Genomic DNA, 22,333 nt, shown 5'->3' on the forward strand with positions numbered 1-22,333 from the left:
GCATAATGCAATGTCGCACGGCACCATACAACACAACATAATGCTCTACTGATGGTTGTGGGAGGGAGAAATCTGGTTTAACCCAGAATTTCAAAATATTAGGGATTTAAATAAAGGATAGATGAAAATGAGGTGCAACGTTAGGAATGGGATCATACAGCAAAACAATGCTCTACTGATGGTTGTGGGGAGGGAGAAATCTGGTTTAACCCAGAATTTCAAAACATTAGGGAATTAAATAAAGGGTAGATGAATTAGGAACAGGATCATACAGAAAAACATAATGCTCTACTGATGGTTGTGGGGAGGGAGAAATCTGGTTTAACCCAGAATTTAAAAATATTAAGGAATTAAAAAAAGAATAGATGAAAATGAGGTGGAACATTAGGAATAGGATCATACAGCAAAACAATGTTCTACTGATGGTTGTGGGAGGGAGAAATCTGGTTTAACCCAGAATTTCAAAATATTAGGGATTTAAATAAAGGATAGTTGAAAATGAAATGGAACGTTAGGAATGGGATCATACAGCAGAACATAATGCTCTACTGATGGTTGTGGGAGGGAGAAATCTGGTTTAACCCAGAATTTCAAAATATTAGAGATTTAAATAAAGGATAGATGAAAATGAGGTGGAACGTTAGGAATGGGATCATACAGCAAAACGTAATGCTCTACTGATGGTCGTGGGGAGGCAGAAATCTGGTTTAACCCAGAATTTCAAATTTTTAGTGATTTTAATAAAGAATAGATGATAATGAGGTGGAGCGTTAGGAGTGGGATCATACAGCAAAACAATGCTCTACTGATGGTTGTGGGGAGGTAGAAATCTGGCTTAACCCAGAATTTCAAAATGTTAGGGAATTAAATAAAGGGTAGTTGAAAATGAGGTGGAACGTTAGGAATGGAAACCATACAGCATAATGCAATGTCGCACGGCACCATACAACACAACATAATGCTCTACTGATGGTTGTGGGGAGGGCGAAATCTGGTTTAACCCAGAAATTAAAAATATTAGGGAATTAACAAAATAGATGAAAATGAGGTGGAGCGTTAGGAATGGGATCATACAGCAAAACATAATGCTCTACTGATGGTTGTGGGGAGGGAGAAATCTGGTTTAACCCAGAATTTCAAATGATTAGGGATTTTAATAACAGGATAGATGAAAATGAGGTGGAACGTTAGGAATGGAAACCATACAGCATAATGCAATGTCGTACGGCACCATACAACACAACATGATGCTTTACTGATGGTTGTGGGGAGGCAGAAATCTGGTTTAACCCAGAATTTCAAAATATTAGGGAACTAAATAAAGGGTAGATGAAAATGAGGTGGAACGTTAGGAACAGGATCATACAGCAAAACATAATGCTCTACTGATGGTTGTGGGAGGGAGAAATCTGGTTTAACCCAGAATTTCAAAATATTAGGGAATTAAATAAAGGGTAGATCAAAATGAGGTGGAACGTTAGGAACAGGATCATACAGCAAAACGTAATGCTCTACTGATGGTTGTGGGAGGGAGAAATCTGGTTTAACCCAGAATTTCAAATGATTAGGGATTTTAATAACAGGATAGAAGAAAATGAGGTGGAACTTTAGGAATGGAAACCATACAGCATTCTGCAATGTCGCACGGCACCATACAACACAACATGATGCTTTACTGATGGTTGTGGGGAGGGAGAAATCTGGTTTAACCCAGAATTTCAAAACATTAGGTAATTAAATAAAGGGTAGATTAATTAGAAACAGGATCATACAGAAAAACATAATGCTCTACTGATGGTTGTGGGGAGGGAGAAATCTGGTTTAACCCAGAATTTCAAAATATTAGGGAATTAAAAAAAGAATAGATGAAAATGAGGTGGAACATTAGGAATAGGATCATACAGCAAAACAATGCTCTACTGATGGTTGTGGGAGGGAGAAATCTGGTTTAACCCAGAATTTTAAAGGATTAGAGATTTTAATAACAGGATAGATGAAAATGAGGTGGAAGGTTAGGAATGGGAACCATACAGCATAATGCAATGTCGCACGGCACCATACTACACAACATAATGCTCTACTGATGGTTGTGGGGAGGCAGAAATCTGGTTTAACCCAGAATTTCAAATGATTAGGGATTTAAATAAAATAGATGAAAATGAGGTAAAACGTTAGGAATTGGATCATACAGCAAAACATAATGCTCTACTGATGGTTGTGGGGAGGCAGAAATCTGGTTTAACCCAGAATTTCAAAATATTAGGGATTTAAATGAGCAAATGAAAAAAAAAAGGATCAATTACAGAGAAAAAGTTGATATAAATAAGCAAAATGAAGAAAGGATATTTACCTGTGTATTGGAGTCCATAAACATCTCTTCCATCAGCTTCAGAGTCTTAATTGTCTGCAGCATTTTACTCCGATGCCTGTTTAATATCCACCACAAAGCCATCTATAATATCTTCAGGGTTGGTAGACATTGCCATCCTCTTGGAACTTTGCCAGTGGATAAAGACATTTTCTTTCAGGTACCCAAAAACGTAAAATATTCAATATAGTAGCTGCTGTAGTGAGAAGAGGAGAGAAGAGTTATAAGGTTTAGAGAGTTTACTAGTACTGAAAATCTCGATTGGCAAACCACCATGTCTAAAGGACACCAGGAGAGCACCATACTTCCCACGGAAACAATACAGCACACCACATAGTTTTAGAAAGGAAAAAAATAAATACAATTAAGATACTAAAGCAGAGAAACTAAGGGGGTATTCAATGTTGGGTCACGGGTGTCAAGCTGGCACTGTCCCGTTCTTTGTCTGCTTGACCGAGAATTTGCATGCGTAATTCAATGTCCCCCTGCAGCAATATGAGAAGGGGGCGTGGTCGCAAGAATCAGCTGGGATCTCATCTTCCTGGTCATCCTCGGTAGAACGAGCCAGACTACTTGTTAAGTCTGTCTCGTTCTGCAGGGGAAGATCTCCTGATCAATGCTGTCAGGGAAGATCCCCTGTTCTGAAAATAGATTACTGATAATAGATGCTGATATTAGATTACTCCCAAAATTAGAAACTATTTGCAAATTAAATAAAAGCGGATAAAAGGACCCAAAATGCCAGAGGCAGCTTACAGTATTACACCATAATGCATGATGTCATACTTTTGGTTTTATGATCAAAATAATCATACAACCCTTTGGATATTCTGAAAAACCAAGCTGGACATAGGACTGAAACCGCTAAGGAGGCAGCTTAAAGAATAACACCATAACACACGTTGGTTCCATGATCAAAATAATCATACAACCCTTTGGATTGTAAGCAAAACCTAGCTGGACATAGGACTGAAACCGCCAAGGAGGCAGCTTAAAGAATAGCATCAGAATACATGATGTCATACGTTTGGTTCCATTATCAAAATAATCATACAACCCTTGGATATTAAGAAAAACTGAACTGGACATAGGACTGAAACCACCAAGGAGGCAGCTTAAAGAATAACACCATAATACATGATGTCATACTTTTGGTTCCATGATCAAAATAATCATACAACCCTTGGATATTAAGCAAAACCTAGCTGGACATAGGACTGAAACCACTAGAACAATACAGCACAATGCTGCACCTTACGGCACTGCATGATGCCATATTTATGGTTTTTAGGGACAATGAAAATAGTTTGTATTACTGGGTGTTATCCATTAGAAGATCAACAGAAATGCAACAGGATCTGGGACCAACATCATCAGTAAAGCACAAAACTGTATAATGCCAAGTCATAGGTGCCGTACGCCAAAGCATCACACAGTACGCAGCTATACCAACGGAATTAGCGATGCTGATAATAGATTACACCCAAAATTAGAAACTATTTGCATATTAAATAATAGCTGATAACAGGACCCAAACTGCCAGAGAGACAGCTTAAAGCATAACACCATAATACATGATGTCATACTTTGGTTTCATGATCAAAATAATCATACAACCCTTTGGATATTAAGAAAAACCCAGCTGGACATAGGACTGAAACCACCAAGGAGGAAGCTTTAAAACATAGCACCATAATACATGATGTCATACTTTTGGTTCCATGATCAAAATAATCATACAACCCTTTGGATATTCTGAAAAACCTAGCTGGACATAGGACTGAAACCACTAAAACAAAACAGCACAATGCTGCACCTTACGGCACTGCATGATGCCATATTGATTGTTTTTAGGGACACTGAAAATACTTTTTATTACTAGGTGTTATCCATTAGGAGATCAAGGGAAACGCAACAGGATCTGGGACCAACATCATCAGTAAAGCACAAAACTGTATAATGCCAAGTCGTAGGTGCCGTACGCCAAAGCATCACACAGTACGCACCTATACCAATGGAATTAGCAATGCTGATAATAGATTACACCCAAAATTAGAAACTATTTGCATATTAAATAATAGCTGATAACAGGACCCAAACTGCCAGAGAGACAGCTTAAAGCATAACACCATAATACATGATGTCATACTTTGGTTTCATGATCAAAATAATCATACAACCCTTTGGATATTAAGCAAAACCTAGCTGGACATAGGACTGAAACCGCCAAGGAGGCAGCTTAAAGGGCAGTATTCAATGAGAAAATTCTCTGTGTTTTATGGAGGATTTTTGCTTTTTTCGCCTTGGACGGAGCATTTTGCTCTCCAAAAGCGAGCAACCCTATTCAATGTGAAATATTCTCCATCTTTCTAAGTGATTTTCTCCGTGTCTCTCCGTGTAGCAATTCTCCATCTTTTGATGGGGAGCTGGAATGTGAACTTTTAAACTAAAATTTTTTTTTTTAATTTTGGTGTAAAAAAATCAGGTTTTTTTTTTCTGTGAAGGGGCATGTTATTTTTATTCATGTGCTTATAGCACATGAATATATATTTAATTTTAAAAAATATATTTTTTTTGATTTTTTGGTACTTATGTAGTATCTGGGCTGCCGATTTCTAAATCGGGTCGAATCGGGCACATCGCATCGCATCGCATGCGACCATCGATGCGATGCGATGCGATGCGATGCGATGACCCGATTTTTCCATAGGAATCAATGTTAAAATGGACTGAGTCCATTTTAACATGGAATTCAATGGGAAAAAGGGGTCCTTTTCATACCCCTACTATCCAAGTGGGCATGGAGTTGGATATAAACCTGTGGCGAGCGTAGCGAGCCACCGAGCCCGAAGCGTGGCGAGCGAAGCGAGCCCCGCGAGGGGACGAATACCGTCCCCTCGCGGGGCTCGCTTCGCTCGCCACGCTTCGGGCTCGGTGGCTCGCTACGCTCGCCACAGGTTTATATCCAACTCCATGCCCACTTGGATAGTAGGGGTATGAAAAGGACCCCTTTTTCCATAGGAATCATTTTAACATTGATTCCTATGGAAAAATCGGGTCATCGCATCCGATATCGCATCCGATATCGGATGCGATGCGATGCGATATCGCATCGCATCGCATCTGATTGTATGCCTTAACTTAAGGCATACAATCAAAAAATCGGCAGCCCAGATACTACATAAGTACCGATTTTTTTTACACAGTGCAGCCAGCAGGTGGCCGGAGCGCTCGAGCAGCTCATTAGATATTCACTGCACCCGATCGTTAATATGCACGATCGGGTGCAGTGAATACTGGGTCCCCCGCTGGCTATAGGGGGGGGGGGGCAGCCTGTGCTGCCTGGGTCCTGGGGAGCCCCCCTTCCCACCACATTCCTCTGGAGCAGCCAGGGAGACTTTAATCTCTCTGGCTGCTTCCGTCCCCCGGCTCCCTGAAAGCTCCCTGCTGCGGACGCTCGTCCGCTGCAGGGGTTAAGACTCGCCGCGAGTGGCGGCGAGCATCAGCCACATTGAATATTGGATAAAGTGCCGTGACGGAGAATCTCCAAACATGGAGAATCTCCGCAAAAACACGGAGAGTGTATGAAGAGCGAAATAAAACGCTCTCCATGCACAGAGAATTTTCTCATTGAATACTGCCCAAAGAATAACACCATAATACATGATGTCATACTTTTGGTTCCATGATCAAAATAATCATACAACCCTTGGATATTAAGAAAAACCGAGCAGGACATAGGACTGAAACCGCCAAGGAGGCAGCTTAAAGAATAACACCATAATACATGATGTCATACTTTTGGTTCCATGATCAAAATAATCATACAACCCTTTGGATATTCTGTAAAACAGAGCTGGACATAGGACTGAAACCACCAAGGAGGCAGCTTAAAGAATAACACAATAATACATGTTGGTTCCATGATCAAAATAATCATACAACCCTTTGGATTTTAAGCAAAACCTAGCTGGACAGAGGACTGAAACCGCCAAGGAGGCAGCTTAAAAAATAGCACCATAATACATGATGTCATACTTTTGGTTCCATGATCAAAATAATCATACAACCCTTGGATATTAAGCAAACCTAGCTGGACATAGGACTGAAACCACTAGAACAATACAGCACAATGCTGCACCTTACGGCACTGCATGATGCCATATTTATGGTTTTTAGGGACAATGAAAATAGTTTGTATTACTGGGTGTTATCCATTAGAAGATCAACGGAAACGCAACAGGATCTGGGACCAACATCAGTAAAGCACAAAACTGTATAATGCCAAGTCGTAGGTGCCGTACGCCAAAGCATCACACAGTACGCAGCTATACCAACGGAATTAGCGATGCTGATAATAGATTACACCCAAAATTAGAAACTATTTGCATATTAAATAATAGCTGATAACAGGACCCAAACTGCCAGAGAGACAGCTTACAGTATTACACCATAATGCATGATGTCATACTTTTGGTTTTATGATCAAAAAAATCATACAACCATTGGATATTAAGCAAAACCCAGCTGGAAATAGGACTGAAACCACAGAGGAGGCAGCTTAAAGCATAACACCATAATACATGATGTCATACTTTTGGTTCCATGATCAAAAAAATCATACAACCCTTTGGATATTCTGTAAAACCAAGCTAGACATAGGACTGAAACCACCAAGGAGGCAGCTTAAAGAATAACACAATAATACATGATGTCATACTTTTGGTTCCATGATCAAAATAATCATACAACCCTTGGATATTAAGCAAAACCTAGCTGGACATAGGACTGAAACCACTAGAACAATACAGCACAATGCTGCAAGTTACGGCACTGCATGATGCCATATTTATGGTTTTTAGGGACAATGAAAATAGTTTGTATTGCTGGGTGTTATCCATTAGGAGATCAACAGAAACGCAACAGGATCTGGGACCAACATCATCAGTAAAGCACAAAACTGTATAATGCCAAGTCGTAGGTGCCGTACGCCAAAGCATCACACAGTACGCAGCTATACCAACGGAATTAGAGATGCTGATAATAGATTACACCCAAAATTAGAAACTATTTGCATATTAAATAATAGCTGATAACAGGACCAAAACTGCCAGAGAGACAGCTTAAAGCATAACACCATAATACATGATGTCATACTTTTGGTTTCCTGATCAAAATAATCATACAACCCTTTGGATATTAAGCAAAACCTAGCTGGACATAGGACTGAAACCGCCAAGGAGGCAGCTTAAAGAATAACACCATAATACATGATGTCATACTTTTGGTTCCATGATCAAAATAATCATACAACCCTTGGATATTGAGAAAAACCGAGCTGGACATAGGACTGAAACCGCCAAGGAGGCAGCATAAAGAATAACACCATAAATCATGATGTCATACTTTTGGTTCCATGATCAAAATAATCATACAACCCTTTGGATATTCTGTAAAACAGAGCTGGACATAGGACTGAAACCACCGAGGAGGCAGCTTAAAGAATAACACCATAATACATGATGTCATACTTTTGGTTTTATGATCAAAATAATCATATAACCCTTGGATATTAAGAAAAACCGAGCCGGACATAGGACTGAAACCGTCAAGGAGGCAGTTTAAAGAATAACACCATAATACATGATGTCATAGTTTTGGTTCCATGATCAAAAAAATCATACAACCCTTTGGATATTCTGTAAAACAGAGCTGGACATAGGACTGAAACCACCGAGGAGGCAGCTTAAAGAATAACACAATAATACATGTTGGTTCCATGATCAAAATAATCATACAACCCTTTGGATTTTAAGCAAAACCTAGCTGGACAGAGGACTGAAACCGTCAAGGAGGCAGCTTAAAAAATAGCACCATAATACATGATGTCATACTTTTGGTTCCATGATCAAAATAATCATACAACCCTTGGCTATTAAGCAAACCTAGCTGGACATAGGACTGAAACCACTAGAACAATACAGCACAATGCTGCACCTTACGGCACTGCATGATGCCATATTTATGGTTTTTAGGGACAATGAAAATAGTTTGTATTACTGGGTGTTATCCATTAGAAGATCAACGGAAACGCAACAGGATCTGGGACCAACATCATCAGTAAAGCACAAAACTGTATAATGCCAAGTCGTAGGTGCCGTACGCCAAAGCATCACACAGTACGCAGCTATACCAACGGAATTAGCGATGCTGATAATAGATTACACCCAAAATTAGAAACTATTTGCATATTAAATAATAGCTGATAACAGGACCCAAACTGCCAGAGAGACAGCTTACAGTATTACACCATAATGCATGATGTCATACTTTTGGTTTTATGATCAAAATAATCATACAACCATTGGATATTAAGCAAAACCCAGCTGGAAATAGGACTGAAACCACCGAGGAGGCAGCTTAAAGCATAACACCAAAATACATGATGTCATACTTTTGGTTCCATGATCAAAAAAATCATACAACCCTTTGGATATTCTGAAAAACCGAGCTGGACATAGAACTGAAACCACCGAGTAGGAATCTTAAAGAACAACCCCATAATGCATGATGTCATACTTTTGGTTCCATGATCAAAAAAATCATACAACCCTTTGGATATTCTGAAAAACCTAGCTGGACATAGGACTGAAACCACTAGAACAATACAGCACAATGCTGCACCTTACGGCACTGCATGATGCCATATTGATTGTTTTTAGGGACACTGAAAATAGTTTTTATTACTGGGTGTTATCCATTAGGAGATCAACGGAAACGCAACAGGATCTGGGACCAACATCATCAGTAAAGCACAAAACTGTATAATGCCAAGTCGTAGGTGCCGTACGCTAAAGCATCACACAGTACGCAGCTATACCAACGGAATTAGCGATGCTGATAATAGATTACACCCAAAATTAGAAACTATTTGCATATTAAATAATAGCTGATAACAGGACCAAAACTGCCAGAGAGACAGCTTAAAGCATAACACCATAATACATGATGTCATACTTTTGGTTTCATGATCAAAATAATCATACAACCCTTTGGATATTCTGAAAAACCTAGCTGGACATAGGACTGAAACCACCAAGGAGGCAGCTTAAAGAATAACACAATAATACATGTTGGTTCCATGATCAAAATAATCATACAACCCTATGGATTTTAAGCAAAACCTAGCTGGACATAGGACTGAAACCGCCAAGGAGGCAGCTTAAAAAATAACACCATAATACATGATGTCATACTTTTGGTTCCATGATCAAAATAATCATACAACCCTTGGATTTTAAGCAAAACCTAGCTGGACATAAGACTGAAACCACTAGAACAATACAGCACAATGCTGCACCTTACGGCACTGCATGATGCCATATTTATGGTTTTTAGGGACAATGAAAATAGTTTGTATTACTGGGTGTTATCCATTAGGAGATCAACGGAAACGCAACAGGATCTGGGACCAACATCATCAGTAAAGCACAAAACTGTATAATGCCAAGTCGTAGGTGCCGTACGCCAAAGCATCACACAGTACGCAGCTATACCAACGGAATTAGTGATGCTGATAATAGATTACACCCAAAATTAGAAACTATTTGCATATTAAATAATAGCTGATAACAGGACCCAAACTGCCAGAGAGACAGCTTACAGTATTACACCATAATGCATGATGTCATACTTTTGGTTTTATGATCAAAATAATCATACAACCCTTGGATATTAAGAAAAACCGAGCTGGACATAGGACTGAAACCGCCAAGGAGGCAGCTTAAAGAATAACACCATAATACATGATGTCATAGTTTTGGTTCCATGATCAAAAAAATCATACAACCCTTTGGATATTCTGAAAAACCGAGCTGGACATAGGACTGAAACCACTAGAACAATACAGCACAATGCTGCACCTTACGGCACTGCATGATGCCATATTGATTGTTTTTAGGGACACTGAAAATAGTTTTTATTACAGGGTGTTATCCATTAGGAGATCAACGGAAACGCAACAGGATCTGGGACCAACATCATCAGTAAAGCACAAAACTGTATAATGCCAAGTCGTAGGTGCCGTACGCCAAAGCATCACACAGTACGCAGCTATACCAACGGAATTAGTGATGCTGATAATAGATTACACCCAAAATTAGAAACTATTTGCATATTAAATAATAGCTGATAACAGGACCCAAACTGCCAGAGAGACAGCTTACAGTATTACACCATAATGCATGATGTCATACTTTTGGTTTTATGATCAAAATAATCATACAACCCTTGGATATTAAGAAAAACCGAGCTGGACATAGGACTGAAACCGCCAAGGAGGCAGCTTAAAGAATAACACCATAATACATGATGTCATAGTTTTGGTTCCATGATCAAAAAAATCATACAACCCTTTGGATATTCTGAAAAACCGAGCTGGACATAGGACTGAAACCACTAGAACAATACAGCACAATGCTGCACCTTACGGCACAGCATGATGCCATATTGATTGTTTTTAGGGACACTGAAAATAGTTTTTATTACTGGGTGTTATCCATTAGGAGATCAACGGAAATGCAACAGGATCTGGGGACCAACATCATCAGTAAAGCACAAAACTGTATAATGCCAAGTCGTAGGTGCCGTACGCCAAAGCATCACACAGTACGCAGCTATACCAACGGAATTAGTGATGCTGATAATAGATTACACCCAAAATTAGAAACTATTTGCATATTAAATAATAGCTGATAACAGGACCAAAACTGCCAGAGAGACAGCTTAAAGCATAACACCATGATGTCATACTTTTGGTTCCATGATCAAAATAATCATACAACCCTTGGATATTAAGCAAAACCTAGCTGGACATAGGACTGAAACCGCCAAGGAGGCAACTTAAAGAATAACACCATAATACATGATGTCATACTTTTGGTTTTATGATCAAAATAATCATACAACCCTTGGATATTAAGAAAAACCGAGCTGGACATAGGACTGAAACCGCCAAGGAGGCAGCTTAAAGAATAACACCATAATACATGATGTCATAGTTTTGGTTCCATGATCAAAAAAATCATACAACCCTTTGGATATTCTGTAAAACAGAGCTGGACATAGGACTGAAACCACCGAGGAGGCAGCTTAAAGAATAACACAATAATACATGTTGGTTCCATGATCAAAATAATCATACAACCCTTTGGATTTTAAGCAAAACCTAGCTGGACAGAGGACTGAAACCGCCAAGGAGGCAGCTTAAAAAATAGCACCATAATACATGATGTCATACTTTTGGTTCCATGATCAAAATAATCATACAACCCTTGGATATTAAGCAAACCTAGCTGGACATAGGACTGAAACCACTAGAACAATACAGCACAATGCTGCACCTTACGGCACTGCATGATGCCATATTTATGGTTTTCAGGGACAATGAAAATAGTTTGTATTACTGGGTGTTATCCATTAGAAGATCAACGGAAACGCAACAGGATCTGGAACCAACATCAGTAAAGCACAAAACTGTATAATGCCAAGTCGTAGGTGCCGTACGCCAAAGCATCACACAGTACGCAGCTATACCAACGGAATTCGCGATGCTGATAATAGATTACACCCAAAATTAGAAACTATTTGCATATTAAATAATAGCTGATAACAGGACCCAAACTGCCAGAGAGACAGCTTACAGTATTACACCATAATGCATGATGTCATACTTTTGGTTTTATGATCAAAATAATCATACAACCATTGGATATTAAGCAAAACCCAGCTGGAAATAGGACTGAAACCACCGAGGAGGCAGCTTAAAGCATAACACCATAATACATGATGTCATACTTTTGGTTCCATGATCAAAAAAATCATACAACCCTTTGGATATTCTGAAAAACCAAGCTGGACATAGAACTGAAACCACCGAGTAGGAATCTTATAGAACAACCCCATTATGCATGATGTCATACTTTTGGTTCCATGATCAAAAAAATCATACAACCCTTTGGATATTCTGAAAAACCTAGCTGGACATAGGACTGAAACCACTAGAACAATACAGCACAATGCTGCACCTTACGGCACTGCATGATGCCATATTGATTGTTTTTAGGGACACTGAAAATAGTTTTTATTACTGGGTGTTATCCATTAGGAGATCAACGGAAACGCAACAGGATCTGGGACCAACATCATCAGTAAAGCACAAAACTGTATAATGCCAAGTCGTAGGTGCCGTACGCCAAAGCATCACACAGTACGCAGCTATACCAACGGAATTAGCGATGCTGATAATAGATTACACCCAAAATTAGAAACTATTTGCATATTAAATAATAGCTGATAACAGGACCAAAACTGCCAGAGAGACAGCTTAAAGCATAACACCATAATACATAATGTCATACTTTTGGTTTCATGATCAAAATAATCATACAACCCTTGGATATTAAGAAAAACCGAGCTGGACATAGGACTGAAACCGCCAAGGAGGCAGCATAAAGAATAACACCATAATACATGATGTCATACTTTTGGTTTCATGATCAAAAAAATCATACAACCCTTTGGATATTCTGAAAAACCTAGCTGGACATAGGACTGAAACCACCAAGGAGGCAGCTTAAAGAATAACATAATAATACATGTTGGTTCCATGATCAAAATAATCATACAACCCTATGGATTTTAAGCAAAACCTAGCTGGACATAGGACTGAAACCGCCAAGGAGGCAGCTTAAAGAATAACACCATAATACATGATGTCATAGTTTTGGTTCCATGATCAAAAAAATCATACAACCCTTTGGATATTCTGAAAAACCGAGCTGGACATAGGACTGAAACCACTAGAACAATACAGCACAATGCTGCACCTTACGGCACTGCATGATGCCATATTGATTGTTTTTAGGGACACTGAAAATAGTTTTTATTACTGGGTGTTATCCATTAGGAGATCAACGGAAATGCAACAGGATCTGGGGACCAACATCATCAGTAAAGCACAAAACTGTATAATGCCAAGTCGTAGGTGCCGTACGCCAAAGCATCACACAGTACGCAGCTATACCAACGGAATTAGTGATGCTGATAATAGATTACACCCAAAATTAGAAACTATTTGCATATTAAATAATAGCTGATAACAGGACCAAAACTGCCAGAGAGACAGCTTAAAGCATAACACCATGATGTCATACTTTTGGTTCCATGATCAAAATAATCATACAACCCTTGGATATTAAGCAAAACCTAGCTGGACATAGGACTGAAACCGCCAAGGAGGCAACTTAAAGAATAACACCATAATACATGATGTCATACTTTTGGTTTTATGATCAAAATAATCATACAACCCTTGGATATTAAGAAAAACCGAGCTGGACATAGGACTGAAACCGCCAAGGAGGCAGCTTAAAGAATAACACCATAATACATGATGTCATAGTTTTGGTTCCATGATCAAAAAAATCATACAACCCTTTGGATATTCTGTAAAACAGAGCTGGACATAGGACTGAAACCACCGAGGAGGCAGCTTAAAGAATAACACAATAATACATGTTGGTTCCATGATCAAAATAATCATACAACCCTTTGGATTTTAAGCAAAACCTAGCTGGACAGAGGACTGAAACCGCCAAGGAGGCAGCTTAAAAAATAACACCATAATACATGATGTCATACTTTTGGTTCCATGATCAAAATAATCATACAACCCTTGGATATTAAGCAAACCTAGCTGGACATAGGACTGAAACCACTAGAACAATACAGCACAATGCTGCACCTTACGGCACTGCATGATGCCATATTTATGGTTTTTAGGGACAATGAAAATAGTTTGTATTACTGGGTGTTATCCATTAGAAGATCAACGGAAACGCAACAGGATCTGGGACCAACATCAGTAAAGCACAAAACTGTATAATGCCAAGTCGTAGGTGCCGTACGCCAAAGCATCACACAGTACGCAGCTATACCAACGGAGTAAGCGATGCTGATAATAGATTACACCCAAAATTAGAAACTATTTGCATATTAAATAATAGCTGATAACAGGACCCAAACTGCCAGAGAGACAGCTTACAGTATTACACCATAATGCATGATGTCATACTTTTGGTTTTATGATCAAAATAATCATACAACCATTGGATATTAAGCAAAACCCAGCTGGAAATAGGACTGAAACCACCGAGGAGGCAGCTTAAAGCATAACACCATAATACATGATGTCATACTTTTGGTTCCATGATCAAAAAAATCATACAACCCTTTGGATATTCTGTAAAACCGAGCTGGACATAGGACTGAAACCACCAAGGAGGCAGCTTAAAGAATAACACAATAATACATGTTGGTTCCATGATCAAAATAATCATACAACCCTTTGGATTTTAAGCAAAACCTACCTGGACATAGGACTGAAACCGCCAAGGAGGCAGCTTAAAGAATAACACCATAATACATGATGTCATACTTTTGGTTCCATGATCAAAATAATCATACAACCCTTGGATATTAAGCAAAACCTAGCTGGACATAGGACTGAAACCACTAGAACAATACAGCACAATGCTGCACCTTACGGCACTGCATGATGCCATATTTATGGTTTTTAGGGACAATGAAAATAGTTTGTATTACTGGGTGTTATCCATTAGAAGATCAATGGAAACGCAACAGGATCTGGGACCAACATCATCAGTAAAGCACAAAACTGTATAATGCCAAGTCGTAGGTGCCGTACGCCAAAGCATCACACAGTACGCAGCTATACCAACAGAATTAGTGATGCTGATAATAGATTACACCCAAAATTAGAAACTATTTGCATATTAAATAATAGCTGATAACAGGACCCAAACTGCCAGAGAAACAGCTTACAGTATTACACCATAATGCATGATGTCATACTTTTGGTTTTATGATCAAAATAATCATACAACCCTTGGATATTAAGCAAAACCCAGCTGGAAATAGGACTGAAACCACCGAGGAGGCAGCTTAAAGCATAACACCATAATACATGATGTCATACTTTTGGTTTTATGATCAAAATAATCATACAACCCTTGGATATTAAGAAAAACCGAGCAGGACATAGGACTGAAACCGCCAAGGAGGCAGCATAAAGAATAACACCATAATACATGTTGGTTCCATGATCAAAAAAATCATACAACCCTTTGGATATTCTGTAAAACAGAGCTGGACATAGGACTGAAACCACCGAGGAGGCAGCTTAAAGAATAACACAATAATACATGTTGGTTCCATGATCAAAATAATCATACAACCCTTTGGATTTTAAGCAAAACCTAGCTGGACAGAGGACTGAAACCGCCAAGGAGGCAGCTTAAAAAATAGCACCATAATACATGATGTCATACTTTTGGTTCCATGATCAAAATAATCATACAACCCTTGGATATTAAGCAAACCTAGCTGGACATAGGACTGAAACCACTAGAACAATACAGCACAATGCTGCACCTTACGGCACTGCATGATGCCATATTTATGGTTTTTAGGGACAATGAAAATAGTTTGTATTACTGGGTGTTATCCATTAGAAGATCAATGGAAACGCAACAGGATCTGGGACCAACATCAGTAAAGCACAAAACTGTATAATGCCAAGTCGTAGGTGCCGTACGCCAAAGCATCACACAGTACGCAGCTATACCAACGGAATTAGCGATGCTGATAATAGATTACACCCAAAATTAGAAACTATTTGCATATTAAATAATAGCTGATAACAGGACCCAAACTGCCAGAGAGACAGCTTACAGTATTACACCATAATGCATGATGTCATACTTTTGGTTTTATGATCAAAATAATCATACAACCATTGGATATTAAGCAAAACCCAGCTGGAAATAGGACTGAAACCACAGAGGAGGCAGCTTAAAGCATAACACCATAATACATGATGTCATACTTTTGGTTCCATGATCAAAAAAATCATACAACCCTTTGGATATTCTGAAAAACCTAGCTGGACATAGGACTGAAACCACTAGAACAATACAGCACAATGCTGCACCTTACGGCACTGCATGATGCCATATTGATTGTTTTTAGGGACACTGAAAATAGTTTTTATTACTGGGTGTTATCCATTAGGAGATCAACGGAAACGCAACAGGATCTGGGACCAACATCATCAGTAAAGCACAAAACTGTATAATGCCAAGTCGTAGGTGCCGTACGCCAAAGCATCACACAGTACGCAGCTATACCAACGGAATTAGCGATGCTGATAATAGATTACACCCAAAATTAGAAACTATTTGCATATTAAATAATAGCTGATAACAGGACCCAAACTGCCAGAGAGACAGCTTACAGTATTACACCATAATGCATGATGTCATACTTTTGGTTTTATGATCAAAATAATCATACAACCCTTGGATATTAAGAAAAACCGAGCTGGACATAGGACTGAAACCGCCAAGGAGGCAGCTTAAAGAATAACACCATAATACATGATGTCATAGTTTTGGTTCCATGATCAAAAAAATCATACAACCCTTTGGATATTCTGAAAAACCGAGCTGGACATAGGACTGAAACCACTAGAACAATACAGCACAATGCTGCACCTTACGGCACAGCATGATGCCATATTGATTGTTTTTAGGGACACTGAAAATAGTTTTTATTACTGGGTGTTATCCATTAGGAGATCAACGGAAATGCAACAGGATCTGGGGACCAACATCATCAGTAAAGCACAAAACTGTATAATGCCAAGTCGTAGGTGCCGTACGCCAAAGCATCACACAGTACGCAGCTATACCAACGGAATTAGTGATGCTGATAATAGATTACACCCAAAATTAGAAACTATTTGCATATTAAATAATAGCTGATAACAGGACCAAAACTGCCAGAGAGACAGCTTAAAGCATAACACCATGATGTCATACTTTTGGTTCCATGATCAAAATAATCCTACAACCCTTGGATATTAAGCAAAACCTAGCTGGACATAGGACTGAAACCGCCAAGGAGGCAACTTAAAGAATAACACCATAATACATGATGTCATACTTTTGGTTTTATGATCAAAATAATCATACAACCCTTGGATATTAAGAAAAACCGAGCTGGACATAGGACTGAAACCGCCAAGGAGGCAGCTTAAAGAATAACACCATAATACATGATGTCATAGTTTTGGTTCCATGATCAAAAAAATCATACAACCCTTTGGATATTCTGTAAAACAGAGCTGGACATAGGACTGAAACCACCGAGGAGGCAGCTTAAAGAATAACACAATAATACATGTTGGTTCCATGATCAAAATAATCATACAACCCTTTGGATTTTAAGCAAAACCTAGCTGGACAGAGGACTGAAACCGCCAAGGAGGCAGCTTAAAAAATAGCACCATAATACATGATGTCATACTTTTGGTTCCATGATCAAAATAATCATACAACCCTTGGATATTAAGCAAACCTAGCTGGACATAGGACTGAAACCACTAGAACAATACAGCACAATGCTGCACCTTACGGCACTGCATGATGCCATATTTATGGTTTTCAGGGACAATGAAAATAGTTTGTATTACTGGGTGTTATCCATTAGAAGATCAACGGAAACGCAACAGGATCTGGAACCAACATCAGTAAAGCACAAAACTGTATAATGCCAAGTCGTAGGTGCCGTACGCCAAAGCATCACACAGTACGCAGCTATACCAACGGAATTCGCGATGCTGATAATAGATTACACCCAAAATTAGAAACTATTTGCATATTAAATAATAGCTGATAACAGGACCCAAACTGCCAGAGAGACAGCTTACAGTATTACACCATAATGCATGATGTCATACTTTTGGTTTTATGATCAAAATAATCATACAACCATTGGATATTAAGCAAAACCCAGCTGGAAATAGGACTGAAACCACCGAGGAGGCAGCTTAAAGCATAACACCATAATACATGATGTCATACTTTTGGTTCCATGATCAAAAAAATCATACAACCCTTTGGATATTCTGAAAAACCAAGCTGGACATAGAACTGAAACCACCGAGTAGGAATCTTATAGAACAACCCCATTATGCATGATGTCATACTTTTGGTTCCATGATCAAAAAAATCATACAACCCTTTGGATATTCTGAAAAACCTAGCTGGACATAGGACTGAAACCACTAGAACAATACAGCACAATGCTGCACCTTACGGCACTGCATGATGCCATATTGATTGTTTTTAGGGACACTGAAAATAGTTTTTATTACTGGGTGTTATCCATTAGGAGATCAACGGAAACGCAACAGGATCTGGGACCAACATCATCAGTAAAGCACAAAACTGTATAATGCCAAGTCGTAGGTGCCGTACGCCAAAGCATCACACAGTACGCAGCTATACCAACGGAATTAGCGATGCTGATAATAGATTACACCCAAAATTAGAAACTATTTGCATATTAAATAATAGCTGATAACAGGACCAAAACTGCCAGAGAGACAGCTTAAAGCATAACACCATAATACATAATGTCATACTTTTGGTTTCATGATCAAAATAATCATACAACCCTTGGATATTAAGAAAAACCGAGCTGGACATAGGACTGAAACCGCCAAGGAGGCAGCATAAAGAATAACACCATAATACATGATGTCATACTTTTGGTTTCATGATCAAAATAATCATACAACCCTTGGATATTAAGAAAAACCGAGCTGGACATAGGACTGAAACCGCCAAGGAGGCAGCATAAAGAATAACACCATAATACATGATGTCATACTTTTGGTTTCATGATCAAAAAAATCATACAACCCTTTGGATATTCTGAAAAACCTAGCTGGACATAGGACTGAAACCACCAAGGAGGCAGCTTAAAGAATAACATAATAATACATGTTGGTTCCATGATCAAAATAATCATACAACCCTATGGATTTTAAGCAAAACCTAGCTGGACATAGGACTGAAACCGCCAAGGAGGCAGCTTAAAGAATAACACCATAATACATGATGTCATAGTTTTGGTTCCATGATCAAAAAAATCATACAACCCTTTGGATATTCTGAAAAACCGAGCTGGACATAGGACTGAAACCACTAGAACAATACAGCACAATGCTGCACCTTACGGCACTGCATGATGCCATATTGATTGTTTTTAGGGACACTGAAAATAGTTTTTATTACTGGGTGTTATCCATTAGGAGATCAACGGAAATGCAACAGGATCTGGGGACCAACATCATCAGTAAAGCACAAAACTGTATAATGCCAAGTCGTAGGTGCCGTACGCCAAAGCATCACACAGTACGCAGCTATACCAACGGAATTAGTGATGCTGATAATAGATTACACCCAAAATTAGAAACTATTTGCATATTAAATAATAGCTGATAACAGGACCAAAACTGCCAGAGAGACAGCTTAAAGCATAACACCATGATGTCATACTTTTGGTTCCATGATCAAAATAATCATACAACCCTTGGATATTAAGCAAAACCTAGCTGGACATAGGACTGAAACCGCCAAGGAGGCAACTTAAAGAATAACACCATAATACATGATGTCATACTTTTGGTTTTATGATCAAAATAATCATACAACCCTTGGATATTAAGAAAAACCGAGCTGGACATAGGACTGAAACCGCCAAGGAGGCAGCTTAAAGAATAACACCATAATACATGATGTCATAGTTTTGGTTCCATGATCAAAAAAATCATACAACCCTTTGGATATTCTGTAAAACAGAGCTGGACATAGGACTGAAACCACCGAGGAGGCAGCTTAAAGAATAACACAATAATACATGTTGGTTCCATGATCAAAATAATCATACAACCCTTTGGATTTTAAGCAAAACCTAGCTGGACAGAGGACTGAAACCGCCAAGGAGGCAGCTTAAAAAATAACACCATAATACATGATGTCATACTTTTGGTTCCATGATCAAAATAATCATACAACCCTTGGATATTAAGCAAACCTAGCTGGACATAGGACTGAAACCACTAGAACAATACAGCACAATGCTGCACCTTACGGCACTGCATGATGCCATATTTATGGTTTTTAGGGACAATGAAAATAGTTTGTATTACTGGGTGTTATCCATTAGAAGATCAACGGAAACGCAACAGGATCTGGGACCAACATCAGTAAAGCACAAAACTGTATAATGCCAAGTCGTAGGTGCCGTACGCCAAAGCATCACACAGTACGCAGCTATACCAACGGAGTAAGCGATGCTGATAATAGATTACACCCAAAATTAGAAACTATTTGCATATTAAATAATAGCTGATAACAGGACCCAAACTGCCAGAGAGACAGCTTACAGTATTACACCATAATGCATGATGTCATACTTTTGGTTTTATGATCAAAATAATCATACAACCATTGGATATTAAGCAAAACCCAGCTGGAAATAGGACTGAAACCACCGAGGAGGCAGCTTAAAGCATAACACCATAATACATGATGTCATACTTTTGGTTCCATGATCAAAAAAATCATACAACCCTTTGGATATTCTGTAAAACCGAGCTGGACATAGGACTGAAACCACCAAGGAGGCAGCTTAAAGAATAACACAATAATACATGTTGGTTCCATGATCAAAATAATCATACAACCCTTTGGATTTTAAGCAAAACCTACCTGGACATAGGACTGAAACCGCCAAGGAGGCAGCTTAAAGAATAACACCATAATACATGATGTCATACTTTTGGTTCCATGATCAAAATAATCATACAACCCTTGGATATTAAGCAAAACCTAGCTGGACATAGGACTGAAACCACTAGAACAATACAGCACAATGCTGCACCTTACGGCACTGCATGATGCCATATTTATGGTTTTTAGGGACAATGAAAATAGTTTGTATTACTGGGTGTTATCCATTAGAAGATCAATGGAAACGCAACAGGATCTGGGACCAACATCATCAGTAAAGCACAAAACTGTATAATGCCAAGTCGTAGGTGCCGTACGCCAAAGCATCACACAGTACGCAGCTATACCAACAGAATTAGTGATGCTGATAATAGATTACACCCAAAATTAGAAACTATTTGCATATTAAATAATAGCTGATAACAGGACCCAAACTGCCAGAGAAACAGCTTACAGTATTACACCATAATGCATGATGTCATACTTTTGGTTTTATGATCAAAATAATCATACAACCCTTGGATATTAAGCAAAACCCAGCTGGAAATAGGACTGAAACCACCGAGGAGGCAGCTTAAAGCATAACACCATAATACATGATGTCATACTTTTGGTTTTATGATCAAAATAATCATACAACCCTTGGATATTAAGAAAAACCGAGCAGGACATAGGACTGAAACCGCCAAGGAGGCAGCATAAAGAATAACACCATAATACATGTTGGTTCCATGATCAAAAAAATCATACAACCCTTTGGATATTCTGTAAAACAGAGCTGGACATAGGACTGAAACCACCGAGGAGGCAGCTTAAAGAATAACACAATAATACATGTTGGTTCCATGATCAAAATAATCATACAACCCTTTGGATTTTAAGCAAAACCTAGCTGGACAGAGGACTGAAACCGCCAAGGAGGCAGCTTAAAAAATAGCACCATAATACATGATGTCATACTTTTGGTTCCATGATCAAAATAATCATACAACCCTTGGATATTAAGCAAACCTAGCTGGACATAGGACTGAAACCACTAGAACAATACAGCACAATGCTGCACCTTACGGCACTGCATGATGCCATATTTATGGTTTTTAGGGACAATGAAAATAGTTTGTATTACTGGGTGTTATCCATTAGAAGATCAATGGAAACGCAACAGGATCTGGGACCAACATCAGTAAAGCACAAAACTGTATAATGCCAAGTCGTAGGTGCCGTACGCCAAAGCATCACACAG

General features: G+C 38.8%; 1 long non-coding RNA gene across 3 annotated transcripts in view; it reads right to left on the reverse strand.

Annotated features, from left to right (window-relative positions):
* The window catches only part of LOC146063797 (uncharacterized), a 50,998-nt gene that overhangs the window by 19,715 nt on the left and 8,950 nt on the right, over window positions 1-22,333 (reverse strand). For all 3 annotated transcript variants that reach the window (XR_014471678.1, XR_014471677.1, XR_014471676.1), the window contains exon 4: window positions 2,351-2,564. This is a non-coding gene — a long non-coding RNA (uncharacterized LOC146063797). The remainder of the gene's footprint in view (window positions 1-2,350; window positions 2,565-22,333) is intronic.

Source organism: Crinia signifera, chromosome 3 (genome assembly GCF_055691185.1).
Source record: "Crinia signifera chromosome 3, ASM5569118v1, whole genome shotgun sequence".
In the NCBI taxonomy this organism is placed as follows: Eukaryota; Metazoa; Chordata; class Amphibia; order Anura; family Myobatrachidae; genus Crinia; species Crinia signifera.